Here is a 7311-nt window from a genome sequence, read left to right as displayed (position 1 = left end):
GGCTGGGGAGAAGTGGAGGGAAGGGAGGAAAGAGAGGAAAGTAGAGGTGGAGGGAGGGAGGGAAGGGGGGGAGGGGGGGAGGGAGGGAGGCAGGTCAGCTTTGCACAAGGGGATCGTTAATGTGACTTTCACTCATCCGGTTTCGTGACGTGCTGGCCGTTACCAACGGCCCTTGTGAGGAGGAGGAGGAGGAGGAGGAGGAGGAGGAGGAAAAAGAGAGGGATATTAAAATCGCGTTAAATGTTCAAACGAGCCAGTTTTCCTGTGTGTGTGTGTGTGTGTGTGTGTGTGTGTGTGTGTGTGTGTGTTTGCACCGGAGCGGCGAGGAGCTGGCGGCGGTGGGTGTCAATACCTCGTGATTAAGTTACTAACGATCAGGGTTGCCAACTGTGCCTTGGCCAAACAAGCGTTGCCAGCTTGACCGACGGAAAGAATCGGGTTATTGGATCTTCGTTCATTATCTCGGTATACGATTTCTTTTCCTATCTTTCCATCTACCTTGTCTGTCTATTCATCTATCTATATATGTATGTCTGTGTGTCTTAATGATTGTCTGCTTAACTACTCATTTACAATACTATATTCTTTTGTCTCTGTCTAATCATGTTTGTTTTTCTGTTTATCGATTTGGATATGAATATGTATTACGTCTAAAGTATCAGTCTTCATTTATTATAGCGTTTGTCCGAATTGTTCACGTCCTACGCCACCGTCTGATTCTTCACACACACACACACACACACACACACACATCCAATACCACCTCATCTCATCCTTACTATCCAATCACATATCGATTGGTTTGCCTCCGAATCACAGGTCGAGTATTCAAGGCAATATTTTTCCTGTCCTGAATTCAGTGGTTCTCGTTTTTAGGGCCACGAACCTCGCTAGCCGTGCCCAGAATGCCAGAGACGCGGCTCAGATAATAATGATGATATCTGCTCTGCGTGTTGCACTCACTGCTCACTGGATCACAAAGGAAGGTGCTGTGACGCGTCGTAGGGTGGCTGACGCAACAAGCACCACGTCATGACTCTTGCAGCCTCCGGAGAAGCAAAGAATGAATGGCTCCGACGACAATAACGTGTCAGCTTCGGAAAGGGAGTTAGTCAAGTTTGGCACTGATTGCTTTTTGGTGTGTATTGCAGAGTATAACCCAAAGAGGGGAGCATCAAGACACTTCTCCATCCGGAATTGATCTCTTTTTTGTCCGTTCTTTTCTATTTACTTTTATTGGAGCAATGCTTGGCGTCTTTTCAATTTTATTTTTGCCCTTGAGGTGTTTTCTGTACTGTAATAAAAGTGGGGGAGATGCACTTCTATACATAACGACGTCATTAATTTGTAAAGAATTCATACGTAGCCCAACCAACGCATGAGCATCCCAGCGAAAATGGAGGGAGACAAACTGATGTAAGGAATAATTCGCCCTAATTATGCTGTTAATACCAGTTCTTGTTCTTGGGGCGAGTTGTTTCTTGAATAATGGATGTGCTTTCAAATATTAAAAAACACTCCCAATTAATATTCGTTACTTCTGCACTTGAAAATGAATAAATAAATTAATAGATTGATAAATTAATTGATAGGTAAAAAAATAATAATGGAAACGTACATTCTCTCTCTCTCTCGACAAAATAATATACTAGTCCTTGTTATAACGACCCAAGATAACCTTGTCAGTAGTGTCACGGTTGGAGAACACCTCGGTTCTTTCGATCATAAATTAGTGCGCGTCGACATTAAAGCTCAATCATCAGTGACTGAAAATAAAGTAAAGGTGCCCAATTTCAAAAGAGCTAACTTCGCAGAAATCCGACAAAAACTAACAGAAATACAACTATCAGATGACGGCAACGTAGAGGAAGCCTGGCTGTTTTAAAAATCACTTACTCACTCAGCAGAACACATTCGTCCTTGTGCGAGAAGCGAATTAACACTAATAAAGCCCACCGTGGTTTAATAGCGAAATTAAACAATCAGTCAATGAGAGAAAATTGTTTTACAGGTTAAAGAAAGAACAAAGCACGCCTGAGAACATTAGACTCTATAATGATGCCAGGCGACGAGTAAAAAGACTAGTAGGTCAGGCAAAGCGTAGATATGAAGAAAATATTGCAGCCAACTGTAAACATAACCCGAAATCTTTCTTCAGGTACATAAACAACAGACAGGCGATCAAAAGTGGTATTGGACCTTTAACAAACAGCGACGGTGCACTAGTGACTGACAGCCAACACATTCCAAACCTCTTAAACAATTACTTTTCCTCGGTGTTTAATACTAACAGTCTTCCTCTCGCTACCACCAACACCAGTACTATTGTAAATCTCGAGCCTGCATTGCATAATTTTGAAATAACAACCGATGAAGTCCTTAAAGCTCTCCATTCACTTAAAACAAATAAAGTCCTGGACCTGACAAAGTATATCCAACTCTGCTGAAAGAAACGAAGAGCGAAATACTCTCCTCCTCACAACCGTATTCAATATGTCCTTGCGACAAGGCATCGTCCCTTCAGATTGGAAAAAGGCTAACGTGACACCGATTTTCAAGAAAGGAGACAAAAAATCACCAGGTAATTACAGGCCCATTAGGCTAACTTCGGTTGTAGGTAAGCTACTTGAGGGCATAATTCGAGACAAAATTGTGACTTCCCGTGAAAGCCACTCATTGATTGGGGACTCACAACATGGCTTCCAAACAAAAGATCCTGCCTATCAAACCTATTAACCGTTTATAACGACCTCTTCACTGTTTATGACGTAACCAAATCACTGGACGTAGTCTATCTTGATTTCCAGAAAGCGTTTGATAAAGTCCCGCATCATAAATTACTTTACAAATTAAAGCAAATAGGTATTGACGGTCAAGTAAACCAATGGATCGCGAATTGGTTGAGCAACAGACAACAAAGAGTAGTGATTGACGGATTTAACTCAGAGTGGGCGCCTGTCACTAGTGGCGTCCCTCAGGGCTCGGTCCTTGGCCCAGTGCTTTTCATTATTTACATCAACGACGTGGATGTTGGACTCAATAACCGCATTAGTAAATTTGCAGACGACACAAAGATTGGTAACTCGGTTCTCACTGACGAAGACAGGCAAAGCCTCCAAGAGGATTTGCACAAAATTTCAGCTTGGTCGGATAGATGGGAGATGCCCTTTAACGTAGACAAGTGCCAGGTCCTTCAAGTTGGAACGAGGAATAAGAAGTTCGAATACGAAATGCGCGGCGTTAAACTCAAAAGCGTTCAATGCGTCAAAGACTTGGGGGTCAAAATCGCGTCAAACCTCAAATTCTCACAGCAATGCATCGATGCAGCAAATAAAGCGAACAGAATGTTGGGCTTCATTAAAAGAAACTTTGTATTCAAGAATAAAGATGTAATACTCCCGCTCTACAACAGTTTACCACTTGGAATATGCGGTACAGTTTTGGTCCCCCCACCATGCAAAGGATATTGCTAAATTAGAAGGTGTTCAGCGTCGGGCAACGAAAATGATCCCTTCCTTGCGCAACAAATCCTACGAAGAAAGTCTTTCTATCCTTAACTTGTTCTCTCTGGAGAAACGTCGCCTCAGAGGAAAATTGATCGAATGTTTAAAAATACTTAATTGTTTCACGTATCTAGACAGATCAACATTGTTTATGATCGATGACAGTCTGCGCACGAGGAACAATGGCGTAAAACTCAGATGTAGACAAGTAAATTCAGATTGCACCAACTTTTTCTTCACCAACGTTGTAGTGCGAGAATGGAATAAGCTTCCACCATCAGTGGTCCAGTGTAACACGATTGACTCCTTCAAAAATAAGCTCGACCGTCACTTCCTTCAACTTAATATCAACTAGAGTAGAAATGCAACGTTTTGGAGGCTTCTGATTAATGTAAAATCACTTAGGTTTAAGGACAGACCACCAAGTCTGGACCATGGGGTCTGTGTGGTCTGATTTTCTATGTAAATCTATGTAAATCTCTCTCTCTCTCTCTCTCTCTCTCTCTCTCTCTCTCTCTTCTCTTCTCTTATTTTTCTCTTCTCTCGTCTCCTCTCCTCTCCTCTCCTCTCTTCTCTCTCTCCCTCTCTCTCTCCTCTCCTCCTCCTCTTCTTTCTTCTTCTCTCTTCTCTCCTCTCTCTCTCTCTCTCTCCTCTTCTCTCTCTCTCTCTCTTCTCCTTTCTCTGACTGCATTCCTCTACAGAGCAGGTCTTGCCGTACATCCTTTTCCTTGTACTCGGCTCCAGAAAGGGACCGATTTGTTTCATTACGCTGAACGGCTTGCAATTAGAGCGTTCCGTATAAGAAAACTGGAGAGAGAGAGAGAGAGAGAGAGAGAGAGAGAGAGAGAGAGAGAGAGAGAGAGAGAGAGGATCAGGCTGACGGACAGAGAAAAAAGGGCTTAGGCAGGCTGTGTAGGTGCGTGAGGAAACAAGGAATCGACACCTCGCCCGCAGGATGACAGGGGCCTCTGTCACTCACTCGGGGCAGAGGGCGTCACTGCAACACTCTGATCCGCATTGCACCGCCGCCAAGCCGCACCTCACCTGCCCTTACCTCCCCCCTTCTCCCTACCTTCACTCTCCCCTGCTCCTCTATATCGTTCCTCATCTCACCCTCCGTACTTCCATCCCCTTCCTCCCTCCCTCCCACAAAGTAAGTCTGTGCAACATTTGGGAGTCTAATGCCAGCAGATAATCCTCCAGGTGCTCTAATGTCACACCTGTGCTTACCTGGACGAGCAAAGTAGCGTACTGTGTCTGCCTTGCCCATCTTCCTCGTCTCAGAGTCTCGCCTTACGCGCCACCTTTCACACCTCACATATTTTTTGCCGCATAATCCCTTCTCACTGTCCGCCCCCGTCACTCTCACGTCGACCAACCCCTTCTCATTGATGGCTTCCCTTTCCCTCAATCCCCATTTACCTTACTTACCTTCCACCAACAACACAAGCCACACCTGACACTTCCCCTTTTCCGCTCTCTCATATCTGCTACAAAACACTCGTTCCATACTCTGAGCTGCTGCTTCTCATCCTTTCTCCTCCTCCCTCCACATTCCTACCCTCACACATTGCACCTGCCATTAGTGTCGCAATACAGGCCATCGTGGACCTGCCTCCCCTGCCCTCTACACTGATATAGGAGGGAGAAGCAGAGTCCTGTTCCAATAACCATTACAAGAGAACTCCACCGCGGACTTACTTTTCAGGCCACGCATAGACAAAGAGAAAGGAAGTGAAACAAATAATAAGCGAGGTTTGGAAAAGAAAAACAGAACAGCCACACAAGAATAGACAAGGGATGCTGGGTTCATGGAGTGTCTTCATACTGGGTTGGTGTTCTCTTCCTCTTTTCACTAAGATCGGTTGGGAGTTACGGATTTAGTGTGTTGACTATTTGTGATTTCCCTGATTGCTGGAGTTCACAAGTCGGGCTACAGTCCATCTAGCAGAGACTAGGACACGCCTCCCTCTGTGCCTTTGCATGTGCTTCATACTGTTCAGTTCAGATGAAAGTAAAAAAACAAAAAACAAAAAACAAAAGGGAGGCCTTTGCTAAGGCTGACTCTTCGACTTTCATCTGAACTGAACAGTATGAAGTACATGCAAAGGCACAGAGGGAGGCGTGTCCTGGTCTCTGCTAGATGGGCTGTACCCAGACTTATGAACTCCAGCAATCAGGGAAATCACAAATAGTCAACACATTAAATCTGCAACTCCCAACCGATCTTAGTGAAAAGCGGAAGAGAACACCAACCCAGTATGAAGACACTCCATGAACACAGCATCCCAACTTCAAGTCTTGGGAGCCATCAAAGAGGGAAATCCACATCATGTCAGGTTACTGTCAAGCTGCTTTGTTGTTAACAATTATAATCACAATTTAACAATCTTTTTTGCTATGAACCAATTGTACTTTTCTAGAGCTATTGGTTCATTGGAAGGACCCCGTGGGCGCCAAAGACAGTTGTCTTACACTGCTGTAATAGATATCTAAGGTCACCCACGCATGCACTGGGCAGTCATCATGAACCTCCTGCAGGGCAGAGTCGGCACGACAAGGGTCCGCGGCAGCAGGTGACCGACACAAAAGGAAGAACCACAACAGAGCAAGATTAATGTGATTACGGTGAGCGCAGCTGACAAGGACTTATGTCAAGATCACGTTAATAGCAACTGATGCGGAAAAGCGGCTTAGAAGGCAATACCACGGCGTAATTTCTCCCCAGCTATTGTCGCAGCGACTGCTTTGGGGGACACTTGACGGCCCGTAAAGAGCAGAGTACCCTGGGAACGCACGACGCACCCAGGCACGCCAGGTACTCCGCCCTCGGCATCCCTGCAGCTCTGGGCGATCCTGATCATTCTGCTTGATGTCCAACATGAAAACCGTCGCTCCCGAACAAATATAACTTTGAAAAACACAAGAGGACACCGACCCTGTTGGAGGAGAACTCGAAGACCACAGAACTCCAAGCCGTTATGAATTACACATCAAGTCAAGCTGGCATGCTTACAGGTGAAATTTGACTTACCTTTCGCTTAGGTACGACGAGCTCGCACACCTGTACCCTGCAGCCTCCACGGAGAGGTTATGTCATGCTCAGCAAAAAGTTAAGTCAGGTCAGCTGCTGGCCAGCCATCCGAGAGCTAGAAATGTATTTGTGAACCTGGCCGCCGCTCGCCTGTTAAATATTTCATCCTCTGCACCGGCGGCTCCTGACGGCGTGTTTTTATGTCTTCGCTCGCCGCCCAGGCAGACGCTTCCTCCGGTCTCCAGGTGAGGCGGAAACTACGCAACGCCCACACCAGTACCCGACCCGCCGCGGCGCCATGCCGGAAGTTATATATTGGCCGGCACTACGGTGAATATCTTATTATTATTATTATTATTATTATTATTATTATTATTATTATTATTATTATTATTCATAACAACCACAAGAACACCAAGAGCTACTACTACTACTACTATTTCAATAAGGGTCAGAGTTAATGTGTGTGTGTGTGTGTGTGTGTGTGTGTGTGTGTGTGTGTGTGTGTGCGCGGATAAAGTTGATATATTTTAGTGCAGGTGATATTTAGGGTAATTAGTGTAGGGGCTTTTAGCCTAATGCGGGACATGGCGGAGGGGAGTGTTTTCTGGTGTTTTTTGTTTGTATGTTTTTTGTTTGTGTCGCTGTCCCCTCTACTGTTTGGCGTGGTCAACACTTTTTTGTTATTACTTTTTTAATTGTTGATTTTTGCTTAATGATGTCGATGTTAATATTGTCGTTGCTTTCTGCTGTTGTCGTGTTTATTCACGTGTT

Source organism: Eriocheir sinensis, unplaced genomic scaffold (assembly GCF_024679095.1).
Source record: "Eriocheir sinensis breed Jianghai 21 unplaced genomic scaffold, ASM2467909v1 Scaffold841, whole genome shotgun sequence".
NCBI lineage: Eukaryota > Metazoa > Arthropoda > Malacostraca > Decapoda > Varunidae > Eriocheir > Eriocheir sinensis.
This window is presented reverse-complemented; position numbering follows the sequence as displayed.